Raw genomic sequence first — 12,936 nt, 5'->3', positions numbered from 1 at the left:
AGAAAGAAAGAAAGAAAGAAAAACTAGATCATTCTCAAGTTTCTCTTTAAAGCATGGTGTCAAAGTCTAGGCTGCACTCTTTCATTTATTTATTTGTTTGTTTATTTTGTCCAGAATATATTCCCTCCAGTGCCGCTTTGATTTTGGCCAAAAATCTCACTTTTTAACTAGTTTGTTTCCAATACCATTATATCCTAATTGCTGAAGGTGTGTGAGATTTCAATACTTCTTGAACACAACAAGAAGGTAAAGTATAAGAAAAAGAATTCCACTGAAAATTATAAGACTCAGCTTTTTAACTGTTTAATAAAACTGTGTGTCTTTGACCAGTTCACTTGCACTCTCTCTCATTAACTGTAAGATGATGTAGTTTATTTGAGGTCATACTGGTCCCATGTGGTCCCTTGCAACCTTATGATTTTCCAAATATCTTGTCAAATCTGAAATTCCATAAAATGTAAATGCATTTCTAGATAAGGTGGATACGTGACATTTTGTCATTAAGTAATAAAACCTTAGTGTCACTACAAGTAGAACATTATCTGGTAACAGTAGGGGATCAACAAATAATTGCGGAAAAATGAGTAAACACTTTCCTGCTTCCAAATGTTAATGTTTTATACAAACAACATTATTGTGGTAATAATTCACCAACTATACAATTCACTAATTTAAAGTGTACAACTCAATGCTTTTTAGTATGTTCACAGACTTGTACCTCCATCACCGTAATCAGTTTTCAAACAGTTCCATCACTTTATAAAGAAACCTGGTATCTATTAATAGTCACCCTCCCCCTTTGAAATCATGCAGCATGTGGGCTTTTGAGATGGTGTCTTTTGCTTGGTATAATGTTTTCAAGATTCAGTCCTGTTATAGCATGTGCTAGTACTTCATTTCTTTTTATTTCCAAATAATATTACATCACATTGATAGAAACCCCATTTTGTGTATCTCTTCATCAGTTGATGGACATTTGAGTTGTTTACATTTTGGGGCCATTATGCACAATCCTGCTATGAACATTTGTATCCAAGTTTCTGTGTGGACATAATATTTTCATTTTTTTTAATATGTAGCCAGGAATGAAGTGGTTATATAGTAATTCTATGGTAAAGATTCTGAAGACCTACCAGATTGTTTTTCAGAGTAGCTGCACTCATTGCATATTCCCTACAAGAGTGTCTAAGGTTTGAGTTTCTCTATATCCTTGCCAACAATTTTTTATTAACTTTATTCTTGATTATAGTGGTATGAAGTTGTACCTTGTGGTTTTCATGTGCATTTCCCTAATCCTAATGAAATTCAACATCTTTTCATGTACTTATTGGATATTTTTATATCTTCTTTGGACAAATATCTTTTCTGCTCCTTTGCCCATTTTTAATTTTTAATTTGTTTCTTATTGTTGAGTTATAGAAGTTCTTTATGTATTAGAGACTTTCTCTGGGCTTGGCACAAATGGCTTTACATGCATTAGTGAAACATCCCTGTGCGATAGGTAAAACTATTGTTCTCATATTATAGATGAGTAAACTAAGCTACAAGATTAAATGTCTTGCCCAAAGCCACCCAGTTAATGAATTGTAGCTATTGAATTTTAATATAGAGCACAAGTATTAACCACTATGTATCACTGCCTTGAGTTTTACTTATAAGATCACAATCATTTTATTACTTTATTGAAAAAAATATTATCCAAAGATGAAGATAACTTTTCAAAACTGATTTTTAAAAACATGATTGGGAAGTACCTATTTTGGCCTTAATTTAAGTTAAATCATGTGGGATAATTCAATCAATGTAAAACATGAACCATATATGTAAAGTATTTTAAGAAGTATAAAGTGCAAGGCTAATGAAAAGCATCATTATATTTTTATCAACACACCTAGGTTTACTTCTAATCTTAGAAGAACAGGTGTTGCTCCAACTATTCAAGACTAATTTTTCCACTTCTTGATCTCAGCCCTCCTCTATTATTATTATAATTTTTCCTGTTAAATACCTTCTTTTATAAATTGCCTTTTTTGTTTTGCACTGATACAATCCAACCAAAATGTTTTTCTCTCTTTTTCCATCACCATCTACTCTGCAGTATAATCTTAAGGTTACTGTAATAATGAATTATGAGAAGGAGATGACTCAGCTTAGTTGGCACTGAGGCCTTTAAATAATGATGGAAGATCAAGTTTGGCTGGAGATTACACTTTGAGGGTTTTTCAGGGTACTTGGGAATTAAGGAATATTTATTTATCTAGTATCCACCTGTTCCTCATTCTTTCTCTCCACTATGCACCTATAACTCAAGACATACTCTCTAATGGAGAATAGGCAGTCTACAAAATAGATCCAGAAAGAAACATAGTAGGATTGTTTAGTCTGGGTTTCATCTGTGATCATCATTCAAAAATACCTTACCTGGAGAGAGAAAGAAAACTTGCTGCATGCCAGTACTAAATTAATTCATAGTGATAAGGTTCCTTTTGATCTAGACAGGAAAAAAAAAAAGAAAAGAAAAGAAAGAGAAGCCCTGAATGTTTCAATAGGCATAAAGAGGGGAGCAGGCTGTCGAAAGATGTTGAAGCTTTAGGGCATGTTAAGTCCCCCAGGCCTTCATATTTTGGAACAAAATATAGATGCGATGGTTACCTGAGTAATTGGGGCAATTTGACTGTCCCTAAGATATAAGAAATAAGCTCCCCAAATATTACAATGATATTTCCATATCCACATAAGGATTGCCTCCTTTCAACACCACTAAATTTCTTATTGCACCTCATTTTATACTGGTTTATTACTACTATACAAGATGGGAAAATAGGTAAAAGTGACTTATAAACAAGCATTTTCCAAAGTTAAAACATAATGCCAATACAAACAAAAAATCAAGAGTAAAAATCATGAGTCACACAAATATATATTGAGCACATGCCATATAATTTTTCTTATGAGTGAGAGTATCAGCAGGTGGTAAACTAGTTTAAAGAGACCATAGTCACTAAGAATAAGAATGTCGAAATAAACTTTCAAAGTTAAAGACAAAGCCAGTTAACGTCCTACTACAAGGCATTAAACTTTAAACATTATTGTTTCTCTTTTCCACAGGCAGAAATTATTGCAACTATCATTATTCTGCAAGTTAATATGTAATTTCACAGAGCTTAAGCTCTAATCAATAGAAACGGTAAATCAAACAAATGTATATTCTCCTAGAAAATTAAATAATTCTTCAATGGTGACTTTCATGTTCCAATATGACATTAAAATGATAGACACTCATCCATGTATCTTATTTACAAGTGTCACATAATATTTCTTAGCTACATAGCAGAAAGGACAAGCAAATACAATTTCTTCATAATTTCACCAAAATAATATTAATAATTAGAACAGATTACTATAAGCCAGATAATATTCTCAGTATTATATATTAACTATTTTAATCCTAACAATGTTATGAGATGGGTAGTATCTTTACAGTCAAAGAGGCAGAGAAAGGTTAATTAATTCACTGAACTGTACTCGTTCATGAGTATATGGAGCCAGAATTCAGATTAGGGGAACTAGCTTCAAAGTCTGTAATTTTAACCATTGCTCTATATTGCCTCTCACTAACTCTCCTTCTTATATCGTGATTCCTCTTCAACTATTCCTCTTAGTGCCCAAAGCGCATCTCGCTTCCCATCAACACTTCCTAAAATCACCTCAAAGAACAATATAATAGCGTAACAATGATGATGATGATTCTGTTCAAAAATGGGCATTTTAAAAAGTAATATAAGTGTAAATAAAAGCACCTTAACAATGTAATTTTTTGATCTGTAGTTGACACTTAAAAATTTGAAGTTTTCCTATAATCACAATATCAACACAAGAATCCTAGCACCTGCCCTCCAAACAAGATCACCGCCCCTAAGCAACCCCAAAGTAGAAATTCTTTTTTTTTTAAAGATTTTATTTATTTATTCGACAGAGATAGAGACAGCCAGAGAGAGAGGGAACACAAGCAGGGGGAGTGGGAGAGGAAGAAGCAGGCTCATAGCTGAAGAGCCTGATGTGGGGCTCGATCCCATAACGCCAGGATCATGCCCTGAGCCGAAGGCAGACGCTTAACCGCTGTGCCACGCAGGCACCCCCCAAAGTAGAAATTCTTGAACCCCCTTTGCCCTATGGATTCAGTCTCCACTAAGGCATAGAAGAGCTATGGCCAAATTGACCAGTGACAGCACAGTTTGAAAATCCAGTTGCACTTTTCTGTCCCAATTTTCTGCAGTGTTAGGCCCTAATGAACATTTTCTTCTTTAGAGTGCCTCTAACCTTGAATTTTGGGCCAGGCTTCATTACTGTTTTCCTTTCTTTCTTACCATTGACTAAACCTGACTTCTTTCCTTTTGCCTAGGGTTCACTACTCTGTTAAATCTCTAATCTGTTCTTACCTGAGATGTTGAATTAGCTTCTATTTCTTTTTCTCCCTACCTAATTCATTTTAAAATATTTTATAATGCAATATTTGAAATTCATTTGTAATGTTTTCAAATATTTTATTTTTAAATGTTTATTCATTTTAAGCAGTTTATTTTATAAAATATGAAACTTAGAAGAATATATATTGATGTTATAAAGTATAATACTCAAATAACTTTCCATGATTGTGATACCTAACTCAAAAAAATCACACTTCTTAAGTACACTTGTACCTGGGAACTCTGTGAAATCCTTTCTACCTGTTGTCTCTTCAGTGGTAAACATTATTCTTTGAGGATAGTAAGAATTTTGTGTTTTAAATACATGTGTTCTTTGTAATGTATTCACTGCACATGTATGTATCTCTAAATATATATTGTTTAGTTGTGCTTGTTCTCGAGTTTTTTTTTTTTTTTTTAAGATTTTATTTACTTATTTGAGCGAGAGAGACAGAGAGCATGAGCAGGAGGAGGAGCAAAAGGGAGGGAGAAGCACACTCAGCTAAGCAGGGAGCCAGATGCAGGGCTCCATCCCAGGACCCTGAGATCATGACCTGAGTCCAAGGCAGACACTTAACTGACTGAGCCACCCAGGCGTCCCATTGTCGAGCTTTATAAAAATTGTATTAAATTATAGTTTTCAGTGGAGTCAAATAGCATTTGATTATTTACTTTTCTTAAGTTAGGTTGCTAATTTCCTTAAATCCAAATGTGATTAAACCTATTGGCAGCTAAACATTCTTCAGTGGCTTCCCAAGTAATAAGTATAAACTGTTAGCATATAGTGATTTTATATTCTGGTGCCTACCTACTTTTCCAGTCATGTTACCAGATTTCCCTGGACCTCTGCTACCCTTCCATACTCGATACTTACAGCTCCACACCATTCCATGATATTTCATCACTCTGTGTCCTTACACACTATTCTCCTTCTACCTAAGCCTTTTACTTTTCCTGAATTGGTCCTCAAAATTTCAATTTAATTTTCAACCCTAAAGTATAACTTAAGTTAAATGTTCTCTTACCTGTCGCCTAGCCTCCCTGAAAACTTTTACGATGCTTTCATGTAACGTTGTCTTTACATCGGTTGTAGAACTTATCACATTTTATGTGTATTATTTATTCCTAATCTCCATGAGACATTAGTTTTTTTAGAAGTTAGAAGCTACTGGTCTACCTCACCTACAACTTGAAAAAATATACTGTTTTGATTGAATGGTTGGGCAAATGAATGAATAATAGACTAAGTTAATGAATAAAAAAGAGGGGAATAAAATCCCACACAATATTTGAGAAAAGGAAAGAATAGGAACAGGGTTAAGATTTAGAGGCTGTCTTCACACTGAGTTTGAAATGACCAAGTTTCATCAAACAGAGAAGACAGAACTTTAAGAGAGATCTGTTGCATGGATTTGGAATACTATGAAATAGTTTCAGAAATAATTATAAGCCTGGATTAATTCAACAATACCAACTCTCAGTCCATATACAATAACATTTATGTAGCAAATGCTTATTTGAAACACCTAAGACATTGCTGTGCAGGACTGAGATCTGCTAAACAGAACCCAATTATTGCACTCATATTGATGGATGGGGATTATAGGATTATATCTACATTAATAGATGTCCTATGAGACACATGCATTATAAATCATGTTGCCCACAATAGGAGTGACTTGACCTGCTGTGTAACTTTATGTTAGATTTCTAGTCAGGTGTTTGATAATGCTTCTTTTTACTGAAGAAAGAGGTTTTTAATTTATTCCAAAGAAAATTATTGCAATGCAACCCTGCTTTAGTTCTTTACTGGCTAAATTTTCTTAAGGAAAAGAAATATATGTCTCCCGTTACTTGGTCAGTAAAATCATTTACATTTCCACATGGAGAAGTCTCATTATCTGCCAAGTTGGTGCTGAAACAGCATGAGGCATTAATTGTTATGCAGAAGTAGACTTATGAATATGCTAAAATGGGATAGGGGTTAACATTTATGACTGCTTATGTATTTGTATATTTAATGTTCCTGTTTATTTCATGTACAACCTTTACTTTACGAGTGCATACAGAGAATTAATGTTTGTGAGGGGTTTGGTGTCAGAGATAATATGTGAACAAACAGCTATGTTTGCTGACCTCTCTCTTTTTCTCCTAAGAACATTTGTGAATGAAAAATTCAGTGAACAAGAATTTTTTTCATTCAGTGTTACTCTTTATTCCGTGATTATGTTTGGTATAAAGAGGCATATCTGTATACATCTCCATAAAATAAAGAGCTCAAGACAGTCATAAATTTATGTAAAATCTAATATTTTCTGAGAACATGTCAAAACAAAAACCCATTTACAGCTTACTATATCACCCATCAACTTAGCTTTCTTAAATTTTTTCAACCAAAAGATATTTTTACATTAATTTTTTAGCCTCTTTTACTTTCTTATACGTGTGAAGTAATATTGCCTAATCCTTCATGGTGACACTAATTTAGGAATGTCACTTTCTTTATACCATTTCATTGGGCTCTGCCTGAAAATCTGTTAAAATAACACTGTAAACTACACATGGACTAATGTTTTATGTCTTTAAACATTTATTTACTTTCTTAATTTTCTGTTACAATGGGGTTAACCCAGGATTCACTTATTGTCTTCCAAAGTTCAGAGATAGACAAGCTCACATACATTTTACATGAATGGGAATTCTGGTAAAGACAGTAAGCACTGTTTTCATAACTCCTTTCACAAAACTCTCCAAAAGGAGTGGAAAAACACAGAATAAAGAAGAAAGTTCATCTGCATTTGAGCTAGTGAATTATAGTAACTCAATAATGTAAACTCTGAAGAAAAAAAGCTGCCAAATCAAGTAAAAATTAGGCCCAGTGTAAAAGGGGAGCACCAATTTGATACATATCTTCTTTAGTTTATATCATTATACCAGAAGGAGGGATGTGTGAGAAAGTGGATTCTACTTTGGAGATATGAAAGGACATGGCTAGGCCATAAAAAAAAAAAAAATGAAGGCCCCCCCATTTTTGTTCCATCAGCTAAGTTAAAATAATGGAAGAAGCAGAACTGAAAGAAACATATTCAACCTTTTTTTTTTGGACCAATTATAACCTAAACTTGAAGATGACACAGGGCCAAAGAGAGAACAGAAATATCTGAGTACATTGTTTTGGACAGTGGGCTCCGAAGATTGCTTCAGGCTGCCCTGGTTTGCTCACCCAGACTAGGTTGAAGTCTCAGGACACTCTCCTGAACTTACTATTAGACCCTCCTGCAGAGCTGGCCTTGGCTGTGGGATTGGGGATCCCATCTATTTGTAGAGAAAATTGGTGCCACTAATGTACCCAGTATGCATTTTTCCATCGCCTGTCTTATTTATCTTTTCCACTAAAGCAACTTCACAGCTGAACAAAAACCCACAAACCAACAATCTAACCAACCGGTTTAAAGTCCACGGATAGAACTCAAACTATGTCAGGTAAAAAAAGAGGAATCAGTGCTTGCTTGGGCAGCACATATACTAAAATTGGAATAATACGGAGAAGATTAACATGGCCCCATGCAAGGATGACATGCAAATCTGTGAAGCGTTCCATATTAAAAACAAAAACAAAAAAAAGGAATCAGTTAAAGAAGATTGGCAGCATGTGTTCAGGACACGTTATCAGTCCAGATACCAGATACAAATGTTGTNTAACATGGCCCCATGCAAGGATGACATGCAAATCTGTGAAGCGTTCCATATTAAAAACAAAAACAAAAAAAAGGAATCAGTTAAAGAAGATTGGCAGCATGTGTTCAGGACACGTTATCAGTCCAGATACCAGATACAAATGTTGTCATTCGATAGTAATTATCATCATCGTCATCATCATGATCATCTGTAACGACAGCACAAACCCTGCAAATAAATGAAAGGCATAAATATTGCATGTAAGATATGCAGATGCTTTGAAAGAATATTCTACTTAGTATAGAAAAAGGAGTAAAATTTCCAGAGCTCTTTTCACTTTTTTTTTTTTTTTCAGAGCTCGTTTCATTGAGTGTAACCTTGAAGAATAGAATAGCCAAACTTCAGACACTTGCTACCCCTGGAGCAAAATGCCAACTTAGCCCATGGTAGTGCAAGACAAGTTTGGCCATTTCTTCCGATTTTATAGTTTAGACACATACTACTAAGACACAGAAGTTGTATTTCCAAAAGTTCATAGAGGTACAAAATATTGCTCAGAATTGTAAATAGTTTGTATGATTACGGAGTATGTGAGAAATAATGTCAAGTTAAAAGCTGGAAAATTAGTAGACGATCATCTCAGAAGGGATTCTATTATCATAATAAGTCACTTGAATATTTCTCCTACAATTGAACAGGAGACTTCGAAAGCTTTTAGATATGAGAATTCTACGTTGTGTCTTACAGAGATGAGAGAGGGCACCCTAGAAGGGAGATTTGGAGGGAGGGCGCGCTAGAAGGGAGAATTGCTGTAGGCCACCACAATAATCTCTTCAGGAGATGGCTGCAGTTAGACTCTTAGGAAGGAGGATTTCAGAAATGTTACAGAGGCAGAAAGCACCGGATGAGATTAGACACTAAGTCCAGTTGAGCCTGACCTTTAATTACACTGTATTATTGTGGTTGACTCTAAACTATATTAGGTTTGTGGTTTCATGAAAGGAGTCCAGTTATCAAGAACATCTGCAATTAGCTGACGTAAAATGCCTTATAAAGATGTCTTTTTGTGAAGTGCTAGCAAAGCAAGAAAGGTAAACAAATAAATAAACAAGTCATTTATTTTGTTTCTTCCTCATGCCACATTCAATTTCGTGGCCAGTCAAAAATAAACAGTGTATATAAAAGTCCATGCTGTATGAGACAAAATGCAAGTAGCATTTTGGGAGAAAATATTGAAAACACTTAATTAAAAAAGATTACTCTTAATAATATGAACCAGATTTATAAGTTATTTAAAAAAATGAGTCAACCAATTAAAAAATGTGGCAAAACATAAAAACCAAGGAAGCCATAGTTCTAAAGTTTAGGGCCAATTATTTTTTTAAAAAAATTTTATTATGATGTGTTAGTCACCACACAGTACATCATTAGTTTTTGATGTCATATTCCATGATTTATTGTTTGCATATAACACCTAGTGCTCTATGCAATACATGCCCTCCTGAATACCCATCACCGGCCTAGCCCATTAAATAAACGAAAATTAGAGCAAACATGCTATTTTACTTTCTCCTATAAGGTTATCACAAATAAATCAACAAAATTTAAGTCTAATAACAGTCATTGGGAAGGTGAAGTAAAATGCAGTATTTTAATCTTTGTTGTTAAGAATGTAAATTCTGGAAGCAATTTGGCCATATTGATCAAAATAGCAAGTGTGGGGTGCCCCACAACAAATCAATCCCAATTTTAGGAATCAGTGCTATAGAAATACAAGTGTAAGTACAGATGTATAGACAATAAAGTACACTTCAGGTGTCTGAGTAAAGTAAATCACTGAAATGACTACCTAAACTAGCTATGAGCCTCACACGTGAAGTAAAATACGCTGCTACCACATGTGATAGACGGATAATTTATTGACATCAAAAGATATCTGGGATGTAATGTCATGCCAAAGGGAAAATAAAACAAAAACTTTGCAGAAAATGAAATAGAGCAGAAAAATGGTTTTGTGTATGTATGTGTTTGTGTATATACATGTATTTGTATGCCTGATTGTAGGTGTGTGAGTGAATATATACTTACATAGAAAGAGGAGAGAACATGACAAAATTATACTCCAAACTTTGTAGTTCCTTTATGTTTGTTATTAACTTTAGTTCCTTTATGTTTGTTTTGAGTCAGAGTGCCCCCATGTTGGGTGCATAAATGTTTACAGTTGTTATATCTTCTTATTGCAATATCTCTTTTATTATTATATAATGTCCTTCTTTGTCTCTTGTTTTAAAGTCCATTTTGCCTGATAGAAGCATTACTACTCCAGCTTTCTTTTGACATCCATTTGCAAGTTAGATATTTCTCTATCCCCTCACCTCCAATCTACAGATGTCCTTAGGTCTAAGATGAGTCTTCTGTAGGCAGCATATAGATGGGTCTTGGTGTTTTTTTTGTTTTGTTTTATTTTGTTTTGTTTTGTTTTTATCCATTTTGTCACCCTATGTCTTTTGATTGGAGTATTTAGCTCACATACATTCAAAGTAGTTATTGCTAGATACGTCTTCATTGGCATTTTATTTCCTGTTTTGTGGTGGTTTCTGAAGACTTTCTCTGATCCTTTCTTGTCTTTCTCTCTTTTGTGGTTTGCTGGTTTTCTTTAGAGATATAGTTGGATTCCTTTCTCTTTACTTTTTCCATATTTATTAGGGGTTTTGATTTGCAGTTAGCATTAGCTTTGTATATAATATGTTCCGCATATAGCAGTCTATATTAAGTTTATGGTCACTTTTCTTCTCCCCACACTTTAGGCATATGGTGCCATATTTTTACATCCTTTTATTTTGTGAGTTCCTTGACTGATATTTCATAAATATATTCATATTTTCACGGCTTTGTGTTTCCTACCTTCATACTGTCACTTTTGGTCTTTCCTTTCCATTGAGTCCCCTTTAATATTTCTTGCAGAGCTGGTTTAGTGGTCATGAGCTCCTTTAGTTTCTGTTTGTCTGGGAAACTCTTTTATCTCTCCTTCTATTGCCGGACTGGATAGAGTATTTGACTGCAGATTTTTCCCTTCAGAAATTTGAATATATCCTGCCACTCTCTTCAGACTTTGAAAGTTTCTGCTAAAAACCTCCTGATAGCCTTTTTGGGGGGGGGGCTCCCCTTATATGTAACTGTCTTCTTTTGTCTCACTGCTTTTAAATTTTCTTTATCACTATATTTTGCCATTTTAATTATAATATGTCTTGGTGTGGATCTGCTTTTGTTGATTTTTTTGGAGGTTCTCTGGGCCTCCTGGGTCTGGATATCTGTATCTTTCCCCAGATTAGAGGACTTTTCACCTATTATCTCTTCAAATAAATTTTCTGCCCCCTTTACTCTCTCTAGTTCATCCAGGGCTCCTATAACACAAACGTTATTACATTTGATGGAGTCCCTGAGTTCCCTAAATCTATTCTCATTTTGCATAATTCTTTTTTCTCTAGTTTGTTCAGCTTGATTACTTTCCATTACTCTGTCTTCTAGGTCATTAATTTGTTCCCCTTCTTCTTCCGGCCTGCTATTCATTCCATCAGTCTTGTTTTTCATTTTGTTTATTGAGGCCTTTATCTCTGCTCTGTTATTCCTTATCTCTGTGCTAATGGTCTCACTCATGTCTTCCACTCTTATCTCAAGTCCAGTGAGGATCTTTATCATCATTACTTTAAATTCTCTATCAGGCATGCTACTTATATCTGTTTCACTTAAATCTCTGGCGATGGCTTTGTCCTGTTGTTTCATTTGGAACAAATTCTTCTGTCTTCTCATTTTGTCTAAGTCTCTGTGCCTGCTTCTCTGTGTTAGGGAAGTCAGCTATGTCTCCTGTTCTTGAGAGTAATGGCCCTATGAAAAAGAGGCCCTGTAGTGCCCTGAAGCATAGTGTCCTCTGTTCCCCAGAGCCTGGCACTTCAGGGAGTGTCTCTACTGTATGCTGTGTGTGCTCTGCTATTGTGTTCTGGCCACTCTATCTTTCAGGCTAGTCGTCTGCAGGCTCACTTTGCCTGTTGTACGCAGTGTTTGGTCCCTTACCTGAATGTGGCATATTTTAACTCTGTGTGTTCTGGTCTGCTTATGAAACGAGACCTGTCACCACTTCTGCTAGAACCGAGGCCTTATAAAACTCTGGTCAGAAGATGTGGCATGAGCAGAGATTTGGGCTGGTCCTCTGGTGGAGGGGACCAACCTTGCTGGGACTGAGGCACTCATGATTAGGAAGGGAAGTCCTTCCAGGGCATGGGGAGGTGGGGCTTGGTATAGGCAAGTTAGGTTCCTACAGGTGGTTCTGTGTTTATGCTAGGCAACAGGGAAGGGAAATAGCACCTGCCAATTTCTTTGTTCCCAGAGGGGTCTCTCTTTGAATGCAGCCTCTCTGGGACATGTTTCAAGACAAGCAAATAACATCCCTACTGTGTGCCCCAGGCCCCCTTTAGATATCTGTTTCTGTGCTGTATGCAGACCGTTTGCCTTGCCTTCTATCCAGGAGCAGCCCCAATGCCTCTTGGCTCTACCCGAGCCAAGCGCGCTGACATTTAGAGTTCCAGGTTTAAGCCCCAATAGTTGCAAGAACTAATGAAATTTGGCTCCTCTTGCTTTCCAAGCCAACTGCTATGGGGATTTGTTTTCCCCATGAGCTCCCCGCTGTGTGCTAATTTAAATCTCATGCTTTTCCATGACCTAGGCTCCCTCCCTACCACAGCAGCCATTATCCATTTCTCTTCCAAACCACGTGTCTGCATTTCTTACCTTCTTC

At 35.6% G+C, this 12,936-nt stretch overlaps 1 protein-coding gene and 1 non-coding gene across 2 annotated transcripts in view; both read left to right on the top strand.

Moving 5' to 3' along the window:
• The window catches only part of KLHL1 (kelch like family member 1), a 320,540-nt gene that overhangs the window by 166,097 nt on the left and 141,507 nt on the right, over positions 1-12,936 (top strand). The gene's annotated exons all lie outside the window — the stretch shown is intronic.
• On the top strand, positions 7,968-8,073 carry LOC117803253. Its single transcript, XR_004626941.1, has one exon. It is a non-coding gene; the product is annotated as a U6 spliceosomal RNA (small nuclear RNA).

Source organism: Ailuropoda melanoleuca, chromosome 7 (assembly GCF_002007445.2).
Source record: "Ailuropoda melanoleuca isolate Jingjing chromosome 7, ASM200744v2, whole genome shotgun sequence".
Classification (NCBI taxonomy): domain Eukaryota; kingdom Metazoa; phylum Chordata; class Mammalia; order Carnivora; family Ursidae; genus Ailuropoda; species Ailuropoda melanoleuca.
This window is presented reverse-complemented; position numbering and strand designations above follow the sequence as displayed.